General features: G+C 41.4%; 1 pseudogene across 1 annotated transcript; it reads left to right on the top strand.

Moving 5' to 3' along the window:
- Positions 1-254: 254 nt before the first annotated feature.
- Positions 255-6,360, top strand: LOC125355701 (annotated as a pseudogene). The gene is made up of 2 exons (XR_007211695.1): positions 255-290; positions 5,592-6,360. The product of XR_007211695.1 is annotated as a calcium load-activated calcium channel-like (transcript).
- The last annotated feature ends 267 nt before the right edge of the window (positions 6,361-6,627 follow it).

Below are 6,627 nucleotides of genomic sequence, written 5' to 3'. Positions count from 1 at the left end.
TCACTGATTTGTAGACTTCCCAGGAACCTGGAAGAGAAATCACAGCTGCTCTAGAAAAATTCACTATATGCAGAGGCTCAAAAAACTCTCAGATGCAAAGTTCTAAAATAAGTTCACAACCAAAACTTAATGAAACAGAAGGAAACAACAATAAAGCAAGACTGAGAGATAAAATGTAGAAATAATCACTTCAAATTGAAAAAAAATGTATCTAATGTGTTTCAAAAAATAAGAATATGAAACAATAAAGCAATATGGCAAAAGCACAAGAGGATATTCGAATTGTCCAGGTAGGCTTTAATCCCCAGTATCACATAAAACAAATAAACCAACACACAAATAAGAGAATTGATGAGCTAGATATAAAACAGAGCCACATGAAATTCTATAAATAGAAAATATCACAATTAAAGAACAGCAAATTAGACTCAGCAGTGGAGAGATTTAGTGAACTGGAAAATAGACATTTAAAGTAAAGTTCATAAAACACTGTCTAGACAGACAAAGGGAAAGTATGAAGTAGGCAGAGGTTAAACCACATGAGGAAGACAAAGTCTGACATTCTCAATTGACAAAAAGAAAAAAGTTTAAAGAAATGCGAACTATATCAACTGCAAACTTCAGGTAGACTTCAAAAAGCCACCCCCTGCTGTGCAGGCTATTAATATTAAAAGAGCATGGAAAATTGCTGAGTCCCAAGGCTGAGAGGAAAGACTTCAAGACTTCAGGCAAAATACAGATGAAAGGGAAAGCCTGAGCACCCTTCTTTCCATCCCATTCAAATTGATAGTGACATTTTAATATAACCCTGAAAGAAGGAGGGATCTGGGTCTTAAAGGCCATTCCTTATGAGGAACAAGTGATCAGGTCAGCCAGGACAGGGAATGTTAATTCCTCTGTCAGCAGCACTGGTTGCTGCTCATTCCTCCTGATAACGTAGCTCCATTGGAATACTCCAGAAAACAGACTTCTCTCATTAGGAGTGACCAAAGCTCTATTCTGAGAGAAATGTCTTACCACCTCCCCCTGTGTGTCATGACTATACACATTTATGAGCAGACATAATCCCATAGGAGAACAGAAGTAACAGTGATCAAGCTTTTCTGTAAAAGTGTTCACAGAACAGCCACTGGCCATTCAGAAACAAATACGCACAGCAATGTCCAATAACTCTTTACTTAGCAAAATAGATAGCAGGATATAGTTTGTTAATTGTTGCTGTCAAAGATTACTTGTCTAGTAAAAATACTAGTAGGAGTTAAGAAAAAGAACTGTTCTGAAATAATGTTTTTTTTGTTGTTGTTGTTGTTTTTTGGGGTTTTTTTTTTTTTTTGGCCAGTCCTGGGGCTTGGACTCAGGACCTGAGCACTGTCCCTGGCTTCTTTTTGCTCAAGGCTAGCACTCTGCCACTTGAGCCACAGCGCCACTTCTGGCCATTTTCTGTATATGTGGTGCTGGGGAATCGAACCCAGGGCCTCATGTATATGAGGCAGGCACTCTTGCCACTAGGCCATATCCCCAGCCCTGAAATAATGTTTTAATGACCATTGATTGTAAAATGCTATGTTGATCCTTGAGGAAAAGTGTACTATAATCCATAATCATAGCGACAGTAAAAGCCTTGGAAATTGCAAACCATCTTGGCTCAGTTCATAATGGGCCATACATCAAAGGTGACTTATGTACCACATATGACAACAACATTCATTATTTTATACAAAATAGATGCTTTATAAATGACAGTTGGCTGGGAGAATCAAGAAGCATACCAGATTTTATATAATAAAATTTTCTATTTCCAGCAAAAAAAATTTAAATCAATGAAAAATAATAGCTAATAATATTGACTGTTAATATGCCCAGACACTATTCTAAACACTCACATGGATTATCTATTAAAGTCATATAACTCAATAATGTGGACGCTGTAACTAGTTTGCAGGAATATGTTAATTCCATACACTCATACCCATTCCAAAATACCCAAGATCAGGATTTATGAGGAACTTATCTGCTGTGAAAGCTGGCAAAATGAAAACACTTTGTTTTCTTAGGCCTGTCCCCTTGCTAAGGGACAAAAAAAATAACAAAGAGCTAAAGAAAAGTCCATCAGGGTCAGATTCAAGTTCCTGGGTGTTATCATCTGTTGCATTAACTTTCACTCAAGATTTGAGGGGATTCCTTTGGACAGAAAAGTCCAGGGCCTTGCTTACCAACTTATGCTCTGCTGAGCTGTGAGGTTGGCTACCAGAAGTTGAGGAAAGAAACTTTGGAAGGACAATGGATAATGACAAAGTCAGTCAGAAGAAAGCAAAATTTTGGGTTCCTGGGAACACTGGTCATGTGCATGCCCCTACCCTCCTGACATACATGAACTATCACACTGCAGGAAGGACATTAAAATGGGTAAGAAACCAGGTAGTCAAGCAGCTTAAGGCAGAAGGATCTCAAACTCATATCCAGATTGGTCTAGAGAGCAAGACCTTGTCTAATAAAAGAGAAAAGAAGAAAGGAAGAAGGAAAAGGAGGAGGGCAAAGGGAAGGAGAAAAGGAAGGCAGGCAGAAGGACGGAGGGCAAAAGGAGAAAGAGAAAAAAAAGACAGAAAAGTGAAAAAGACTTGTCAAACACACAATGTATTTTTCCATTTAGTCCATTCTCTGATGCTAAACATGTGAGGCTGGGTACTTAGGAAGAAAAGATGTGTGATTAACTCACAGTTTTAAAGGCTGAAAGTCCAGTTGGGTGGCCTGCATGCTGTCTCTAGAACCCATCACTCAGTGCTATTTGTTCTGCACTGCCAGCGTTCTGACTTGCCTAATGGACTCTGGCAGCTTCAGGCTAACATTGCAACATCAAGTTCAGTAAAAGAAGACATCCTTTCTCCAAAAGATCTGACAAACATTTCAAAGTCTCAACCTTAAAGTAATCACTTAGAGATAACCTATGAATTGGACCCTAGAGTCTGAAGTCTACATTAAAGACGTTCATTGCTGAAAGTGAAGGAGGGGTACACATCCCCCAAAACTGTAGAAAGTATGGCCACATGGAAGATATGGGGCCAAGTGCCTGTGGCTCAAGCCTGTAATCCTAGCTACTCAGGAGAGGCTGAGATCTGAAGATTGTGCCTCAAAAAACAGCCTTGGCAGAAAAGTCCCCATGAGATTCTTATCTCTAGTTAACCACTCAAAAACAGAAAGTGGCACTGTGGCTCAAAATGGTAGAGTGTTAGCCTTGAGCAAAAGGAGCTCAGAGACAGCACTCAGGCCCTGAGCTCAAGCCCCACAACCAATGAAAGAGAGAGAGAGGAAGGAAAGATGGAGGGGTAGAGGGAAGGAAGGCAGGAAGGAAGGAAGGAAGGAAGGAAGGAAGGAAGGAAGGAAGGAAGGAAGGAAGGAAGGAAGGAAGGAGAGAGAGAAAGGGAGAAAGAAAGAAATGGATACTGAGCAGCATAAGCAAAATATAACCATCTTCAAAAGGTGAAGGTGATTTCTGAGATTAATAATAGACAGGATGTGGTAAACACTTAGAAATTCAGAGCATCACTAATAAAGATGAAATACTTAAACCAAATCTGATATTACAAGAGATCTAGTTTACAGGATGTTAATAACAATTTGCTCTATACAAAAATATCATATGGCCAAAACTACCATAAGACACACCCAAAACTATGTTTTGTTTTGGATTTTTTTTGGGGGGAGGGAGTGTTGAAGATTCTTTGAAGAGCTATCAGATGAATTGCTACAAAACAATTCTGTTTGTCTCTTTGTTGTATCAGATATAGGTTGAATTCAGTTTAGTTCTTCTATTTTTATTAGGCTTCTCTGTGTATTAATGAAATGTGGAAAAACTTGGTTACTGTGGGCATGACCTTGGGACTCTGTCTTGCCTTGGCCCCTTCTTATATGCCACCTTATTTACTTCCTATGTGCCACAATTTGAACTGCTCTACTTTCCCATGCTCTCTCTGCCATGATGGACTTATCCCTGTGAAACAGTGAAGTGAAATACATTCTTCTTCCTTTTGTTTTGCTTTTTGTTTAAATTTTTTATTGTCAAAGTAATGTAGAAAGTAGTTATAGTTACATGCATGATGCAGTGAGTACATTTCTTATCAAATTTGTTACCTTCTCCTTCGTTTTTCTCCCACCTTCCCCCCCTCCTCATTTCCCTCCCCGCTCTCCCCAGTTCCCTCCCCACCCTCCCCTAAGATGTACAGTTGATTTACAACATATTATCTTGTAAGTGTTGCTGTTGCATTGGTTCACCTTTTATCCATTGTCTCTCCATTTTGGTGTTCCCTTCCCCAAGTTCCAATAAATGTACATACAATACCCAGTGTACCAGTCAGTTACAGTGACATCAGGGGTAAAACCATGGGAAAGAAAGAAAAAAGAAAAAGGCATAATTTCATAGGGTACACTGGAAATAACTGAAGTAGGGTGGGGGTTCGCTACAATGAAACGGGGTCCCCCCCCAAGGGAGGGGATTCCTGGTTCCCCCAAGAGTCCACCACACAGTCTCCAGCTACAAGATGACAAAAAGATAGATTTATTGGGGAAGTAAAAAGTGAACAAAAAGTGAACCGACCGGCCTTGGTCGCAGCCCAGACTGGAGAGCTGAAACTGCTGACCACGTGTGCAGGATCAGGGCCCAGACTCGGGAGCTGGAGCCGCCCGCATGTGTGCAGTCCAGACTCGGGAGCCGGAACCGCGAGTATGTGTGGCCTTCCTGCCTGGTTATAAGGCAAACATCACAGACAAACTTGCCACATGCAGGTGACCAATGAAGATACAACACTTACAGAGCATGCTAGGCCACACGCAGGTGGCCAATAGAGTTACAGTCTGTCTCATAGTCTCTGTTTGAAGCAACCTATCATTCTAGTTAGAATTGGTGCATGGATTTGGCGGGGCTCACATGATGCAGGAGGATGCGCCTACTCATAGGAGGGCACATGTTCCCTTGAAGCTCCCTGGCCTCAAGTGGTCAATTTATATAACTTATCATAATAAAGGGAAGCTTCCCAGGATAGGGTGGGGGAGAGCTTAGTGGAGATGGAGTTGGCTTCTGCTCTAATCTGAGCTGGAGTCAACCTGAAGTTCCTCCACAGCTAATGATGGCACTGGCCAGATCTGACTTCCCTATTACAATAACAAAAATCAAGACAAACCACTTATTTCCAATCTTGTAGTTCATTTCACTTAGGATCATCTTATGTGATCATATGTATATACAACAGACAAGTACCTCATATCTAAAATGTACTTAGAATTCAAAAAAGTAAGTTCCCCCAAAACAAATTCTGAAAGTAGCAACATTCCCCCTCAGTAAATGGGCTGAAGACTTGAAGAGAAACTTCCCTGAAAAGGAAATGAGAATGACCAAAAGGCACATGAAGAAGTGCTCAAGATCACTGGCCATAAAAGAAATGCAAATCAAAACAACATTGAGGAGCTTGTCTTTTTCTCTGGCTCCCAAGCGTACTGCACCTGTCCCTGCTGAGCTGGTGGCGTGCGGGGACAGAGGTGCAAAATGAGCACCATGTTCGCAAACACCTTGCTCATCGTCTTTATTTCCGTATGCACAGCGCTGCGCACAGAGGGTGAGAGCGGCTGTTTCGCTGTTGCTTGTTGGGTCTCCTAGAGGCATAACCTGGGTCCTGGTTTACCGGACAGATGAGTTCAAGAGACTGAAGGTGGAAGTGGAAAAACAGAGTAAAAAATTGGAGAAGAAGAAGGAGACAATAACAGAGTCAGCTGGTTGACAACAAAAAAAGAAAATTGAGAGACAAGAAGAAAAACTGAAGAATAACAACAGAGATCTATCAATGGTTCGAATGAAATCTATGTTTGCAATTGGTTTTTGTTTTACTGCTCTAATGGGAATGTTCAATTCCATATTTGATGGTAGAGTGGTGGCAAAGCTCCCTTTTACTCCACTGTCCTACATCCAAGGACTGTCTCACCAAAACCTGCTGGGAGATGACACCACAGACTGCTCTTTCATCTTCCTGTATATTCTGTGCACTATGTCAATTCAGCAAAACATCCAGAAGATTCTTGGCCTTGCCCCTTCACGAGCTGCCACCAAGCAGGCAGGTGGATTTCTTGGCCCACCGCCTCCTTCTGGGAAGTTCTCTTGACCTCACACAGAAGAATCCTTTAATTCTTTTCATTCTTTGTAGTCCCTCAGTTCAGACTGGCAACTCTTTTGTAGCAAGAGCCATGGGCAGCCATAGTACTTGGGGCCATTTTCTAGTTTTGAATTATTTCTCAGCATTTTGGATATAATGAGAGCGAGAATGGCACCAACAAATAAGATTGTGTTACAGATTTTTTTTTTTGATAGGTGGATTGATTCCTTAAGTTCTGTTGATTTTTTTTTTACATATCAAAACCAAGTATCTGGGCTGGGGATATAGCCTAGTGGCAAGAGTGCCTGCCTCGGATACACGAGGCCCTAGGTTCGATTCCCCAGCACCACATATACAGAAAACGGCCAGAAGCGGCGTTGTGGCTCAAGTGGCAGAGTGCTAGCCTTGAGCGGGAAAAAGCCAGGGACAGTGCTCAGGCCCTGAGTCCAAGGCCCAGGACTGGCCAAAAAAAAAAAAAAAAAACAAGTAT

The sequence above is a fragment of the Perognathus longimembris genome, chromosome 7 (genome assembly GCF_023159225.1).
Source record: "Perognathus longimembris pacificus isolate PPM17 chromosome 7, ASM2315922v1, whole genome shotgun sequence".
Taxonomy (NCBI): Eukaryota; Metazoa; Chordata; class Mammalia; order Rodentia; family Heteromyidae; genus Perognathus; species Perognathus longimembris.
The sequence above is the reverse complement of the archived record's forward strand: the minus strand, read 5'-3'. Positions and strand labels throughout refer to the sequence as shown.